The sequence below is a fragment of the Ornithorhynchus anatinus genome, chromosome X1 (genome assembly GCF_004115215.2).
Source record: "Ornithorhynchus anatinus isolate Pmale09 chromosome X1, mOrnAna1.pri.v4, whole genome shotgun sequence".
NCBI lineage: Eukaryota > Metazoa > Chordata > Mammalia > Monotremata > Ornithorhynchidae > Ornithorhynchus > Ornithorhynchus anatinus.
The window spans coordinates 29,211,651-29,227,446 of NC_041749.1; the positions used below are offsets into that span (position 1 = coordinate 29,211,651).

Genomic DNA, 15,796 nt, shown 5'->3' on the forward strand with positions numbered 1-15,796 from the left:
TCACAGACTCACAGCTATGGTGATGGCAATGGCATCAGGTAAAAGAAAGGAGGAGGAGGAAGAGGAAGAAAAGGAAGTGGAGAACAAGGGGGAGGAAGCGGAAACTACCCGGTTTCCTCCTCCTCCTCAGCAACTGCCACTATCACCATCACCACTGCAGCTGTATTAACATATTTTAGGGCTACGAATGAATGGGAGTTTCCAGCCCACATGAAAACACATAATTCCAGGTGTGCTGGAAACTTCCACTTGTACACAGCCTGCCAACAGACCAGTTCGGCTGGGCCACTGGGGAAAGAGGAAGCTGTTTGGGTGATACGGTTCTACGCAGGCTTGTTCAATCAGTGTAGCTGTATTGTGCCACCACTACTTGCTCCTCCGGCCCCCCAAGGAGAAGCAGCGGCCTCAGCAGACACCCAAATTCAACTTAACCATCCAGGGCTGGGTTGCTTCTTTTTATTTTATTTACTGGTATTTGTTAAGCACTTACTATGTGCCAGGCACTGTACTAAGAGCTGTACAAGCGAATCAGGTTAGACATAGTCTCTGTCTCACAGAGGGTTCAAAGTCTTAATCCCAATTTACAGATGAGGTAACAGAGGCCCAGACAAATTAAGTGACCTGCCCAAGGTCGCACAGCAGACAAGTGATGGAGCTGGGAGATTAGAACCCAGCTCCTTCTGACTCCATCCACTAGCTGACTCCAAGGCCCATGCTCTCTCTGCTAGACCACACTGCTTCTCTTCTGCACAAGTGGTGACAGCAGAAGATGGCATCAGCAGCAGAAGCAGTGCTGGGAATGGTAATTTGGAGAATGATCTCTTCTTTTTACTTCTCTCTTTCTCCTCCCGCCCCTCCCCCCGGCACCTTACCACCTCACAATGTCATGACCAATCAACAGAGGAAATGGCCTCGGCAACCCAGCCAGAATGGGGCAGGACTTTTGGGCTGGGGCTATCACCAGAGCTTTCACCTCCCAAGCAGCAGTGGCCCCAGATAATAATAATAATGTTGGTATTTGTTAAGCCCTTCTATGTGCAGAGCACTGTTCTAAGCACTGGGGTAGGTACAGGGTAATCAGGTTGTCCCACATGAGGCTCACAGTCTTTATCCCCATTTTACAGATGAGGGAACTGAAGCACAGAGAAGTTAAGTGACTTGCCCACAGTCACACAGCTGACAAGTGGCAGAGCCGGGATTCAAACGCATGACCTCTGACTCCCAAGCCCGTGCTCCTTCCACTGAGCCACGCTGCTTCTCTGAGATGGAACTGGTGCTTCCTGGACCAGACCATGGTTGCCACTGTCACCTAGGTAGCTGAAGACATAGACTGTGAAAAATAAACACTTTCTCACCCCCTCTCCTATCTTTCCCACTGCCCCTCTGGCCTCACCCCTGCCCCACCTAAGGTGATAGCAGTTGAAGATAGCTAGCAGAGGGGGAGTCCCCTCTCTCTGCTTTCTGTTCTTCTCTTACTTTCCCTTCCCCCATTTTCTTTACTTGTTTTCCCTGTTCTCACTGGCTCTTTCTTCTTTTAGAAAAGACTAGGCCTCACTTAAGGGAACCTGGTATTTGGATTCCATCGTGAATGAGGCACTCTTACGCTGAAGGGCATGATCACACAAAAGGGGCTTTGAGAGACTGATAATGTGGGCTGGATTGAAAGACAGATGGGTCCCTGACAGGGTCCTCACCAATTAACATCAATAAGTTTGTCACCTGCTTAGCTCCACTCTGCAATTTCCTGTCTCTTGAGGTTTTACTCTGAGACAAGAAGAGGGAGGGGCCCAAGCTTGTCTTTCCTCTAACGGTCTTTGGTTTTCCTTTGTGCAGCATGGCACCTGGGTACAGGCACTGTCCCATCCAATCAGAAAGTAGTCAAAATCCTCTTTCTGTGAAAAACCTCATTTTTGAAGGGATGGGTTCTGGAGCCTAGGAAACCTTCACCAGAAACTCAAGGAAACAGACTCTTGATTCTATTTATTGCTATTGTTTTAATGAGATGTCCATCCCCTTGATTCTATTTATTGCTCTTGTTTTTGTCTGTCTGTCTTCCCCGATTAGACTGTAAGCCCGTCATTGGGCAGGGACTGTCTCTATCTGTTACCGATTTGTACATTCCAAGCATTTAGTACAGTGCTCTGCACATAGTAAGCACTCAATAAATACTATTGAATGAATGGACTCCTCCAGGGAAAGCCTAGATCCTTCTGTCTGGAAACTGACTTGGGTAGCATCTGGGTTCAGCTAGGGCCCACCCTCTGGATTGGCACATATGCCAGGATTCTCTTAAATTATTTCCAAATCCCTTTCCTTTCTTTCTACGACTGATCTATTTGAGGAAGGAAAGTAGCAAGTTTTGTGGTGACCGAGGCAAGGAGAAGTCTCTGGTAGCAGTGTCCCATTCCATTTGTAGGCTGGGTGACTTGTAGTTAAGAGCACTGACTTGGAAGTCAAGAGACCCAAGATTCTGCCTCTGAGTAACTATTTGATGAGGGGAAAGTCTTTTCTTAGCCTCTATGGTCACAATTTTTCCACCTGTATAATGGGAAAACATCTGCTGTCCCAAACTCACAGAGGGCCTGTGAGGTGGGCCACATAGAAAGAATTACCTGAGTGACATGTGGCCAGCAGCCAGGAAGTTTGGGAAATACAGGAGGAAGCAGCATGACCTTGTGGCACGAGCATGGGCCTGGGAGTCAGAGGACTGCATTTTAATCCTAGTTCTGCCAATTGCCTTCTGTGTAATCTTGGGCAAGTCGCTTAACTTCTCTGTGCCTCAGGTTCTTTATCCGGAAAATAAGGATTCAATACCTGCTCTTCCTCCTATTTAGACTGTGAGCCCCATGTAGGAAAGGGATTGTGTCCAACCTGATAATCTAATTTCCAACCCTGCGTTAGTACAGTGCTCGGAGTAGGGTAAACCCTTAATCAATATCATAATAATAAATGTATATATAGTCAGAGCAAACCCAAGCCCACTTTCATGAGAAAAAACACGTGCGAGGTAGCAAGGGGATAGATTCAGTCAACCAGCAGTCCGTACTGATCTCCTCTCTTCCTCCCTCACTGCCCCCTGCCTGCCTCCACTCAGCAGAAAGCTGGGGGGGGGGTGGTAGCCAACAGGACAAGGAGGGACATGTGTAGAGTGTGAGCAGGGATTCCCCTTGGCATTACTTCTGCTCTTAGTAGTCCCTGCTCTCTGTACCTTGATCTCCTGTTTAGCTGCTGCCCCCTTGCCCACATCCTTCCTCTAGCCTATAACTGTCTGCTACTTCATATCCAACAGATCATCACTCTGTCCTACTAAAATCACATCTCCTCCAAGAGGCCTCCCTGACCCCTCATTTCCCCACCTATTTGCCCTCCCTTCTGCATCAACCACCATGTTACTGAAGGTGCTATCACGTTAGTACAATCACTCATCCTATCCCTGCCTAGATTACTGCATCGGCCTCCTTTCTGACCCCTCAACCTCCTGCCTCTCCCCACTTCAGTCCACACATCACTCTGCTGCCTGGATTATCTTTCTTCAAAAACGTTCAGGTTCTGTCACCCTCCTCCAAAATCTCCAGTGGTTGCCTATCCACCTCTGTAACAAACAAAAACTCCTCACTATTGGCTTTTAAAACTCTCATCACCTTGCCCCCACCATCTCACCTTCCTTCTCTCCTTTCACATCCCAACCCACACACTCCACTCTTCTGATGCTAATCTTCTCACTGTGCCTCGATCTCGCTTTTCTCGCCACCAACCCCTGGCCCACGTCCAGCCTCTGGCCTGGAATGCCCTCCCTCTTCAAATCTGCCAGACAATCACTCTTTCCTGCTGCAAAGCCCTACTGAAGGTGCATCTCCTCCAAGAGTCCTTCCCAGACTAAGCCCCACTTTTCCTCAGCTCCCCTCCCTTCCACATCACCCTGACCCTTTGCTCTTCCCCCCTCTTCCCAGCCCATAGCACTTATGTATATATGTATATATTTATAATTCTATTTCTTTATATTGATGCCTGTTTACTTGTATTGATGTCTGTCTGCCCCCATCTAGATAGTGAGCACATTGTGGGCAGGGATTGTCTCTATTGTTGTATTGTACTTTCCAAGTGCTTAGTATAGTGCTCGGCACACAGTAAGCACTCAATAAATACAAATGAATTGAATTGAATAGACTATGCATTTGGGTCTGTTCCCCTTAAAGCACTTTGATTCTCTCCCCATCCCAGCCTTAAACACTTATGAACATATCATTCTACTCTTTCGCCTTGGCTAGCTGTAATTTATTTTAACGTCTGCCTCCCCCACTACACTGTAAGATCTTTGAGGGCGCGAATCCTGTCTACCAAATCATACTGGACTCTACCCCAACCTCTTAGTATAGTGCTCTGCGTATAGTAAGTACTCAATAAATACCACTAATTGATTGATTGATGGATCTTCAGTGGAAAGAAAGTGGCTGGAGGATAACATAGGCTGGACTGTCTCCTAGAAAACAAAACTGGCCAGGCATATTTCGGTTACAATTTTACAATTTTGGTTACAATTATAAGACTATATTTAGAACTCTTGGGTAGTAAGGTGACCAAGATCAAACATGGTATGTATTAAGCGCTTATTATGTGCAGGCACTGAACTAAGCGTATCGAAGTGTATAATATAATAGAGTTGGTAGACACATTCCCAGCCCACAAGGAGCTTACAGTGTAGAGGATATCTGTTGTTGCTGTTTATATTATTGCTTCTGCTTCAAACAGGGGCCTGGTCTTTGATTACTCTCAAAAGGACAAAAAATATCTGAAAATAAAGTGCATTTTTTTCCTCCCAGTTGCATAAGCAGCTTTGCACATATATTGATAGGTTGCAGGGAAGGCAGGCACACTGAGAGAATAGTTATCCTTTCACCTTCAAAACTCCCTGTCACGATTTAGAGGCAAACCTGTCATTTTTTCCTCCCAGGGACAACATCCTAAGAGGTCATGCAAAACTGAGCAGGCCTTTCTGAGCCAACAGAGGAAGAGCCATGGTTTCAGTAATTCTGTCCTATCTGTTTGACCCCAGAGCCCCTCCCCTACAGAAGGGGCAGTGAAAAGAAACTGTCACCTGGCCTTACCATCTCAGTTTAGCACTCCGAAGGGAAGAATTAATTGCATTAAGAAGGGAAGATCCTCACTGCTGGCTTGCTCAGCTGCTTCCTGTATTTTTAGGGCTGAGACCTTTCTGTCAATAACAAACTCAAGTAGATATCACCCACTCTGGAGTCCACACCCTTGTGGGTAGACCACCCCAGCCATCTGAAAAATGACTTTGCACTTCAATCCCTGCATTTATTAGTGGCAGTGTTCTATACATGGGAGTGAACACTTGCAACCCCAACTCCCAGCCCCTGCATCTGGTCCCAGGCAGCCCCAAAATGGATGCAAGTAGGGCGTGGATCCAGGGAGAAAGAAGTGCCCTTCACCGTTACCCCTGCCAACCCTCAGAAAGGGTAGCCACTGCTACAACCTTAGCAACCACAGGAATGAAAGAATCTAGTCAGATTCTTATCTATCTAGTCAGTGGAACAAAGCTGAGGTACTTCTCCTAGATCAAGATGAAATACAGCTCCAAACAGCTTGTCTTGTCTCGTCTTATGCTGTCGAGTTGTCTCCGATCCATAGCGACTCCATGGACACATCTCTCCCAGAACGCCCCACCTCCATCTGCAATCGTTCTGGTAGTGTATTGAGCCTAATACATCTTCTGTAATTAATCTGGGTTCGTTTAATTTGGAAACACATCTTTTACTAAATATAAATTGATCTTGCTTCATTAAAGTGCTTCCCTTAAGGATCAAAATAAAAGACTGCTGGTAAAATTACATGGTAAAATAATGGAATCTGCCTTGGACAGACACAAAAAATCTGGCTAACACTTTCCACCAATTTATCTGCCATTAAAATGCATAAGCAGTCCTGTCATGGATTACTCAGAACTGTTCCCAGTGTCTTTAAGGAACAAAGTCTCGCTTCCTCTTGCATTCCCAGATTTCTCTTCTGCAGGAAAATCCCCTAAGAAATCCATAGCTTGGATCATTTTCTTTAGGCCTAAATGCTCTGTGAATACAATATGTCTCACTCTTTGCCCCCTGTTTTATGGGTTAGGTTTTTTAGGGCACCCCAGCAAATGATCTCAGTCACAAATAAAAATTCCAGTATTTATAAAGTTAGCATGAATAAACATTTGAAGTAGATTGGCTATTTACCCTGTAACCAGGGGCAGCTTTCTCCTTATACAACATGATGGTGTTTGAAGATGGGTAGAGGAAAGGAAGAGAGGGAAAGCAGAAAGGAGAATTCAAATCCTTCTGAATGATAAGGAACAGGAAAAATTCCACCAGAAACAGAAAACCACAGTCACAAATCCTTACAGAAAATCAAATCATTTTTGGTGATTTTTTAAACCACAGTAACAATTTCTCAGGTAGCTTTATACAGAGCACTGGAAAATGATCCAAACATGATGGCCATTCTCTGGAATCTTTCCCTTCGATATTAGGTGGGTCTTAATTCCATTTCATTTGTTCCATTTTTCTGCTGCTATTCCAAATATGTTATACATAGTTTCAATGCAGAGGCCCAGATGAATTCAGCCCTGGTATTTTAACCAGAGTTTGCCTACAGCCATAGTTAACTCAAGGAGTTAATAAATAAGTACAGGCAGTTCTGCCAGCATCTGCATTTTCACTATATGTTTTGGAAAGAATATGATGGCACAACTAGGGAACACTCACTCTCCTGATAATGTGCACCTGTCTGCCTAGAAGGTAAAATGGTATCATAAGAAATGACTGTATGCATACATGAGACCCTGGACATAGACTGAACACTGGGGTACAAATTTTTCTAGTGGTACATTCTCTCGTGCACCCTCTCTCTCTCTCTCTCTCTCTCCGTATCTCTCTTATTTTTAAGCAGGAATATTTGGCCAAGCCCACCTCACCCTGACACCAGATTCGGAATCACAGTACCAGAACAACAAACTGAACCAGACTGAAACTGAGTCCAAATTCAATCCAGAGAACGCCAGTGTGCTTGTGCAGTTGCCCTTCGGGTTCCTAGGCTTTCTATTCCCACTGGTCCTTGGGACAATCAAATGAGTAAAGGTGTCCTGCAGGATGTTGGGATTCATAATAGAGAAGGACCCTTGTATGCATCCTACTCCACACTCCCCAGAAGTGATTTTCTAGCCACTTTTAAATTTGGTGGCAAGCACAGCCATGTTCTCCACAAAACAAAGTGCTGTAGATCATTATGTAACACCTGCGTGATCACACTCGCAAGTGAATGAAAAATAACAAGATGGCTAATAATCAAGTCTGTGCACAGAGGGATACAGCAAATCACCTTATCAGGTCTTGTTTAGGGATTTGGTTGGCCCGTGAATCAGCTTTTCTTTCATTGGTTTAAACTTTTCAAAGTGATGCATCAATACAGAGGGCAAATTACTGTTCAGGCAATAAGTGGATCCTGCCCAGAAGTCTGAAACTGAAATATCTGCCAGCACAATGTACCTCTTCAAAATGCTTCCTTCGCCAATTTTTATCAACAGTTCTCTTTTCCTTATGCCAATACCCAAGCAGCACTAGATAAATACAGCTCCATCATCAAATGCCACCAATTATGAACAAAATGGCAGTAACTGGTAAGTTAGCATTTTAGGAGATCCCCAACACAAATTACATTTTGAAATGCCTCCCCCTTTCTTTTTCTGTGTGCATGTGTGTGTGCGCATTTGTGTGTGCATGTGTATGCCATTTTAGAGCAGCCGTCCAAGGGTCTTTTAAAAATTTCTGAATCACAAAGTCCCTTTCAGACCCTTGCTGACTTGGTTGGACAGACCACAATTCTTCTTTCTGAATCAACATATACAATTAATAAATAGCCTCTTGAAGAACGAAAGGCACCCATTCAAATTGTTCTAACATTTGGGAATATCATGAGTCTTGAATTTCTGTGGCATTTTTTAAAAATCTAAGACTCTCCAGCTGCTTCGCAGACATGATCTCATAAACCCTCACGACGAGCAGGTATTTTAACAGTGGAGAAACTTTAAAAAGAGCGTTGTGGGATTCACAACAGTCACCCCGCAAGTCAGTGATAGAGTCAGTCACAGGAAGACAGGAATGTGTCAGTAATATTGTTATAGCGTACCTTCCCTAGAGCTTAGTACAATGCTCTGCACCCAGTAAGTTCTCAATAAATATGACTGACTGACTGACTGCTCTTTGTTTCTTTCACTGTTCCAGAGCACAAACTCCAAAAAGAACACGTCTACCAGCTCTGTTGTATTATACTCTCTCAAGCACTTAGTACAGTGCTTTAAACATTGTAAGCACTCAGTAAATATCACTGACTGATAGGTGCTTTGGACATACTTTGAGAGTAGAATAAAATGGTCCCTTCATATTTTTAGTGGAAATTATAAACACGGGGACTACATGGAAGAAAAAAATCTTCCCAGTCCTTCCATTTTAATCCTTGAAATCTAAAATTATCCTTTTATTTGAAAGTTAAACCACAATATCCAACTTCTAGAACATCTGAAGCAATTAAATCCACAGGTTGGCTATTGTGCATTAAAAAAAGCAGTCTTAACATTTCTTCCAAACTTGCTCACTACACTCTCACTAAATAATCTTGAAGACTCCCTTGGACATGTTATTTTTCTGCCCTGAAATTTATTTTACGAAAAGCTGTGGTAGACAGTATGGATTTTTTGGGGGGTTTGAATCCGTTTTCAGTATCTCGCTTAAGCCTATATGGAGTCAACTCTAACAGCAATGCTTTCAAATCACAGGAAGCGTTTCTCTTAAGATTGCCAGCCTCTTCATTTTTGCACTGCAACCTTGCACCTGCTGAGCAGCATTCTCACTTTGGAAAGGTGTTGGGGATCCCTCGCCAGGCCGTGAAGGATAGCGGGATCAGGAGAGGTTCCCAGGGAGACCACGCCTGAGTGGCAGGGACCAAGCCCCCCTTACCAACCAGGGATCACAGCAACACAGCTTCTTCGGTCACGGAACCCCAAACCAATGGAGGTACAGAGCCTGAAAGCCATGCATTGCTGGGACCCTTGAAGGCGGGTTTCTGCTACTCAAGGAGTGTGGAGGGGCTCAAAAGAACTCCAGAGGCCAGGGCCAGATTTTCAGTGCTGGGGGGGCGTAAACAAATAAAAGTCCTCTTGTGCTACGTGCTAATTTAGGATGAACTGCTCCCAATGTTAATGATCTCACAGCTTTATTCACAGCCTGATTTTGCTTGTTGGACAGTGAGAGGAATACTGGCAGCGCCCTCACTGGGAATTGAAACCTCTCATTGAATGGACACCGAAGAGGCATGAATTATTTAGAGGGAACACTGTGTTCTCCTAGCCTTTTTTTTCCTTCCTTTCAAGTTCAGTTCCTTTCTGTGGCAATCCCTGGTCTAATGGTCATTGGGGAGAACGGTGCATGAATTGGGAAATCCTTTCTGGGTCTTAAATTCGGTTTATTACTATGACTTTTTCTCTTTTTCTGTTTTCCAGAACAGAGCTGGTGGGTTTGGGTGCCTATAGAAAATTGGCAATGAAATAGAAGAGATCTTAGAGGGTGGCAATCCGCAGGCTGTGAGTTTAGGACTGGCTGGGGAATCCAGTTTAGTAAATAACAACACTGCGCTTCGGTCAGAAGACTGCTCCGGTGCAGCAAAGCAAATGAAATGAAAGTGACCCCCAGCCACCTCCACCCACCATATATCCACGCGCTTAGTACAGTGCTCTGCACATAGTAAGCGCTCAGTAAATACTATTGAATGAATATCCACCGGTTCCTACAGATCCATTCCTGCCCCTGGCCCCGTTGGTATCTTTCTCCATGGCATCTCCAGAGGCACGATTACTCAGCATCTCCCCATCACCTGCAGAGCGTTTACCTAATCCCAGCGCTTCGCCCTAATCCTGCTTCGCTGTCCTGCCTCAAAAACGGTGCTAGGGCCAACCCTCCGGTTGCGGCACTGTTTTTCGCTCGCCCACTCATTTCCTAATCACAGGTTTTTTCGGGTTTTTTTTTTTTTTTCGTTTTCGCCGGCTACAGCAGCCTCCGGCCCGCCCCATGACCTCCCCTCCTCCCCACCTCTAGCTTTTCAGGCCAAACCCTTTGATCCCCCCCATCCCTCTGTTCCTTCCTTCGTTCATTCAGTCGTATTTATAGAGCACTTCCCGGGTGCAGACCACTGTCCTAAACGCTTGGAAAGTACAATCCGGCGACCGATAGGGACCATCCCTACCCCACAACGGGCGCACGGCCTAGAATAAGTGTCCTTCCCCTTGCAGCGCTGAGAACAGTGCTTGGCACATAACTAAATCCCATTATTATTATTATTATTATCCCTGCATCTGTCGGGGAAGAGGGGGGGATTCCCGGGGATGGAGGTGGGGAGGAGGGGAGCCCCGGCTGTCCGCACCCCAGGGTAGCCGGTCCTCTTCGTCGGGAGGCCGGTCCTTGGGCCCGGGCTCTGCGGTAAAGCCGGGATGGTGCAGGTGTCTCACTGTGGAAGCCATTGCTCCTCCTCCTCTTCCTCCTCCTCCTCCTCCTCTCTCCCCTCGGCTCCCCCATCCCCGCACCAGCCCCCGCATCCCCAGGGCTCCTGCCCATCCCCGGGAGATGCCCCGGGCCGGACTCATCCCCACCCCGTGCCCATTCCCATCCTGTGCCCATCCCCATCCCATCCCCACCCCGTGCCCATCCCCACCCCGTGCCCGTCCTTTGGCCGCCGGCCTCCGCTTACCTGCCGGGCCCGGGGAGCGGGAGCTCGGCTGCGGTGGAGGAGGAGGGATGCTCGGCTGCGGCTCGGGCTCCGGCGGCCGCTCGGAGCTCCGCCTCCTCCTCTTCTTTCACCTCCTCCTCGTCGTCGTCCTCGGTGTGTCACACAAAGAGGAGGAAATGGCCGCAGCGACTGCCCCACCGAGACACGGGCCCCAACCCCGGGGACAGGCCCGCCGGGACAGCCACCGGGCAGGGGGCCTGGGGAGGGACCCACTCAGACCTCACCTCCTCCAAGAGGCCTTCCCAGACTGAGCTTCCCCTTTTCCTCTGCTGCCTCTCTGCCCCCCTTCACCTCCCCTCAGCTAAGCCCCCCTTTCCCCCTGCTCCTCCCCCTCTCCCTTCCCCTCCCCTCAGCACTGTGCTCATTTGTCTATATTTTCATTACCCTGTTTATTTTGGTAATGAGATGTACAGCCCCTTCCTTCTATTTATTGCTACTGTTTTTATCTGTCTGGCTCCCCCGATTAGACTGTAAGCCCTGATAGAGACAGGGATTGTCTCTATCTGTTGCCGAATTGTCCATTCGAAGCGCTCAGTCCAGTGCTCTGCACCTAGTAAGCGCTCAATAAATACTATTGAATGAATGATGGGCAGGGGGACGGGGGATGCGGGGGCAAAGACTAAGCGCCGAACAAACACCAGCATTATTATTATTATTACCCCAGCGCTTAGAACAGTGCTCGGCACATAATAAGAGCTCAACAAACACCAATATTATTATTATTACCCCAGCGCTTAGAACAGTGCTCGGCACATAGTAAGCGCTCAACAAACACCAATATTATTATTATTACCCCAGCGCTTACAGCAGTGCTCGGCACGTAGCGCTCAACAAACACCAACATTATTATCACCCCAGCGCTTAAACTAGTGCTCGGCACATAGTAAGCACTCAACAAACACCAACATTATTATTATTATTATTACCCCAGCGCTTAGAACAGTGCTTGGCACATGAGCGCTTAACAAACACCAACATTATTATTATTGTTATCACCTCAGCGCTTAGAACAGTGCCCGGCACATAGTAAGCGCTCAACAAACACCAACATTATTACCCTATCGCTAAAGTCTAAGCGCTGCGCGGGGAATGACATTTATTCGAGACCGTGAGCCCGTTGTTGTGTAGGGATGGTCTCTATCTGTTGCCGAATTGCACTTTCCAAGCGCTTAGGACAGTGCTCTGCACACGGGAAGTGCTCAATAAATACGATTGAATGAACGAAGGAAGGAACAGAGGGATTGGGGATTAAAGGGTTTCTCCCCGAAAAAACGTGGGGAGAGAATCGGGTTTCAAAATTGTGAGCCCATCATCGGGCAGGGATTGTCTCTATCTGTTGCCGAATTGTACATTCCAAGCGCTTAGTAAAGTGCTCTGCACCTAGTAAGTGCTCAATAAATACTATTGAATGAATGAATGAAAAGGAGCATGGCCTAGTTGACAGAGGTTGACAGTGCTAGTCCTAGTTGACAGTGCTCTGGTCGGGGAGCCAGAGCACCTGACTTCTAAATCCCCATAATAATAATAATAATGTTGGTATTTGTTAAGCGCTTACTGTGTGCTGAGCACTGTTCTAAGATCTGGAGTAATAATAATAAAATTAGTATTTGTTAAGCGCTTATGTGCCCTCGCAGCACAGTCCATTAGGACCGCATCTTGGGCAAATCCAACTGCCTGATAGAGACACTGACTCTCCCCTCACCTTCCAATACCAGTGGCTGCCGCTGAGAAAGGAGTTGACATTGTAAAGCTATTATTGTTATTAGAATTGTTTTATAAATATTGTGGCCTTGTAAAAGAAATGTTTATTAAACATTCCAGAGGCATTGTACGGACAAAATTAGACTCACCCCCGCTGCATCTCTTCACTGAAATCTGCCCAGATGAGAATTATAGAAGAGTGAAGAGACCAAAAAAGCCTTAACACCAAGGAAGGCTGATGAGCACAAAGACCAAGATATTGCAAATAAGTAAAAGTAGATGATGGAAAAAATGAATAGAGACAAACAAAACTGTGCCCTCACAAGAGAGATTTGGGAAACTGTCATTTATAAGATAGGAAAGGATAACATTGTCAGAAAAGGAATATTTAGCAATTGCCCAAAAGATGCTGGGGTCTATGTAGGCATTAAGGAAGTCAAAGTCCCTGCCTCAGAAAGCTTATTTTACCACTGTGAGAAGCAGCATGGCCAAGTAGATAGAGTATGGGCCTGGGAGTCAGAGACCCTAGATTCTAATCCAGGTTCTGCCACCTAGCTGAGTGACCTTGGGTAAGTCACTTAACTTCTCTGTGTCTCAGTTCCCTCATCTGCAAAATGGGAATTCAATACCTGTTCTCCCTCTCTCTCCCACTGGCATGGGACCCAATTATCTTGTATTTACTCCAGCACTTAGTAGAGTGCTTGACACATAGTGAGCACTTAACAAATAGCACAATTATTATTACCAGTTGTTTCAGTATTTTTTAGGTTTTGTTTGATCTGAATAAAACTTCCTCTTTCATTTAAGTTGCTGTTTGAAGGAGTATTTTTAATTGCAGTGTGAGAAAGATGTGGAGGTGGCAGTGAAAGGGGAGATTTGTATAGGAACTTTTTTTGTCAAATGTTCCTTTCCAAACATAAGTGCTTATGCCAAAAAGAATCTACTAAGATAATTCTAATCTATTCCCTTGCCTCCAGGCAGCAATGTGCCTAATTTTTTTTTTTTTAAAGTGCATCTTCTTCAAATTATCTGCAGATTGCCTCATTACTGAACTTCCTTTGGCCTATGTGGTATTAGTGTTGCCGCCAGTTCCCAGGGTTAAAACTGTAACTTTCTTTGAAACTCATTCAGCACCAGGTCAGTGACAGTCACTCAGTAATAACAATATTGCTAGTGAAGAAGCCCCTTGATGTAACCTAGTGGCTTCAATGACCCACTGGCCTTACGACATGTTTTACAAACCCCTGAACTCAACCTAGAACCCACTCTCCCCATTTCAAAATCACTGAAATTTTCTGTTTAACAGAAACTCAAAAATGAAGTAACTGCAGGAGGTATTGCTCTGGTTAGAGGAAGGTGTCATTCTCTCCTGGTCTATACTAATGATATTGATCTTTCACAGAATGTACTAATAATTAGAGGATGGACAAACTCCGTTGACCTACTTGTATGTTGTTGCATTGTCATGGCCATCATCATCATTTTTTTGTGGTATTTGTTAAGCGCTTAACTCAGTCCCAGTCACAGAACAAAGAGCTGGGAATGTCACGAGCTAATCCAGTTGGACACAGTTCCCATTTTAGAGATGAGGTAACTCAGGCACAGAAAAGTTAAGTGACTTGCCCAAGTTCACACAACAGACAAGTGGCAGAGCCGGGATTAGAACCTAGGTCCTTCTGACTCCTAGGCTTGTGTTCTATCAACTACCCACACAGCTTCTCATCATTAACGAGTGCCGACTGTTGTGCAGAGCACTGGGCAGAACAATAGACTAGGCATTTGAAGTAAAATCCTCATTTAGCTGCTACTCATAAGGCATTTGGTGGGAAGTGGCTACAGAAATGGATTAACGGAAAGGATCAGCAGCCCTCTCAGTTGGGGAGGGGAAGATTTGAGACCTGAATGCATTTCTGGAAGACAACAATTCCTGAGTCTTTTGTGTTCCTGTTAGTGATTGTTCTGTAGTCCTAAGTATTCTCTTTCATTTTCACAAAAACAAATGTTTCCTTTAAAAATGTAAACATGTGGGGAGTTTTTGAAAATATTTTTTTCTGTTGACATTCACAACAGTCAAAACATATATAACGAGCGATGGACAAAACACAAGTTTACTACTTTGCTAGCATATTTTCACATAGACTCGGAACTGTCTTGTACAATTTGTAATTTTGCGTTGCAATTAAAGTTGAGGTTGAACAAATATTTAAATGAAAATTGCTCAGTGTTCACCACCTCACTCTTCCTACCTTTACACTCAAAAAACCCCCCCACCAATCCCTTAAAGATTTCTTTATAAATATTGGGTACTGCCAGCACTCAAGAGATCATAAAACACAAATGGAGTATTAGACACCATCTTTTGATAAATCAATTTCAATATCACATTTCTTGTTAATTTTTTGAGCAATAGCAGTTTAATAAGTCTATTATTTATTGTTGGGTTTGTACGATATGCTTTCCAACACTAAGGATACCTAGAGGTTTCGTTTGGTCAGTAGGTCAGAGGCAGAAAATACTTGAGAATTGCTACACTAGAGTACTTGGTTCTCTTGGACTTGAATAATTCCTAATTTGGTACTCTGCAGTCTTTAATCATTTTCTCTTGGGAAATTTGGAAATGAATTATCTTTCTTTTCTGCCCTCTGCACCACTTAGATGGCATGCATGTCTTGCAACAATTCTGGTCTCTTGCTGTTCTTGCTCAGTGTGAAGTGGCTTAGCAGAAGAGTATCATTTATCATTGTAAAATTAAAGTAAATTTGTCCATATTGTCCATATTGTTTTATACAATATGTCCATATTGTCCATGGACAATATGTCCATGCACAATTGTGCATATTGTTTTACACAATGGCTCGTCCATCCATGGAAATAAAATATGATAATGTAAAGTTAGGTTGCCCTTCACTAAGATATACTGCTATCAGTGCAGATGTATAAACAATACATATCTATACATCTAAACAGATATATAGTCTCCTTCCACATTTGAAGAAGAAACACTGATGGTGAAATACACCTGTGAGAGTGTATGTGACTGGAAAGGCCATAGAGGCTACATTGTGGGCTATCCCTTGTGCGTTAACCTGTGTGGGTTTTACAGTTCCTGGGGTTGTCTTGGCTTTCACCTCCTTGTCTTTCTTGCTTTATGAAGCTTTTGCTGTAGAAGCAGCATGGCGTAATGGATCAGGCACGGCTCTGGTAGTCAGAAGGACCTGAATTCTAATGTTGCCTCCGCTTCTGCTGTGTGATCTTGGGCAAA

At 45.0% G+C, this 15,796-nt stretch overlaps 1 protein-coding gene across 2 annotated transcripts in view; it reads right to left on the bottom strand.

The window, feature by feature from the left end:
* The window catches only part of CYFIP2 (cytoplasmic FMR1 interacting protein 2), a 95,109-nt gene extending 84,056 nt beyond the window's left edge, over positions 1-11,053 (bottom strand). For both annotated transcript variants that reach the window (XM_029052157.2, XM_029052156.2), the window contains exon 1: positions 10,795-11,053. The gene's annotated coding sequence lies outside the window, so the exon portion shown is untranslated. The remainder of the gene's footprint in view (positions 1-10,794) is intronic.
* Positions 11,054-15,796: the final 4,743 nt, after the last annotated feature.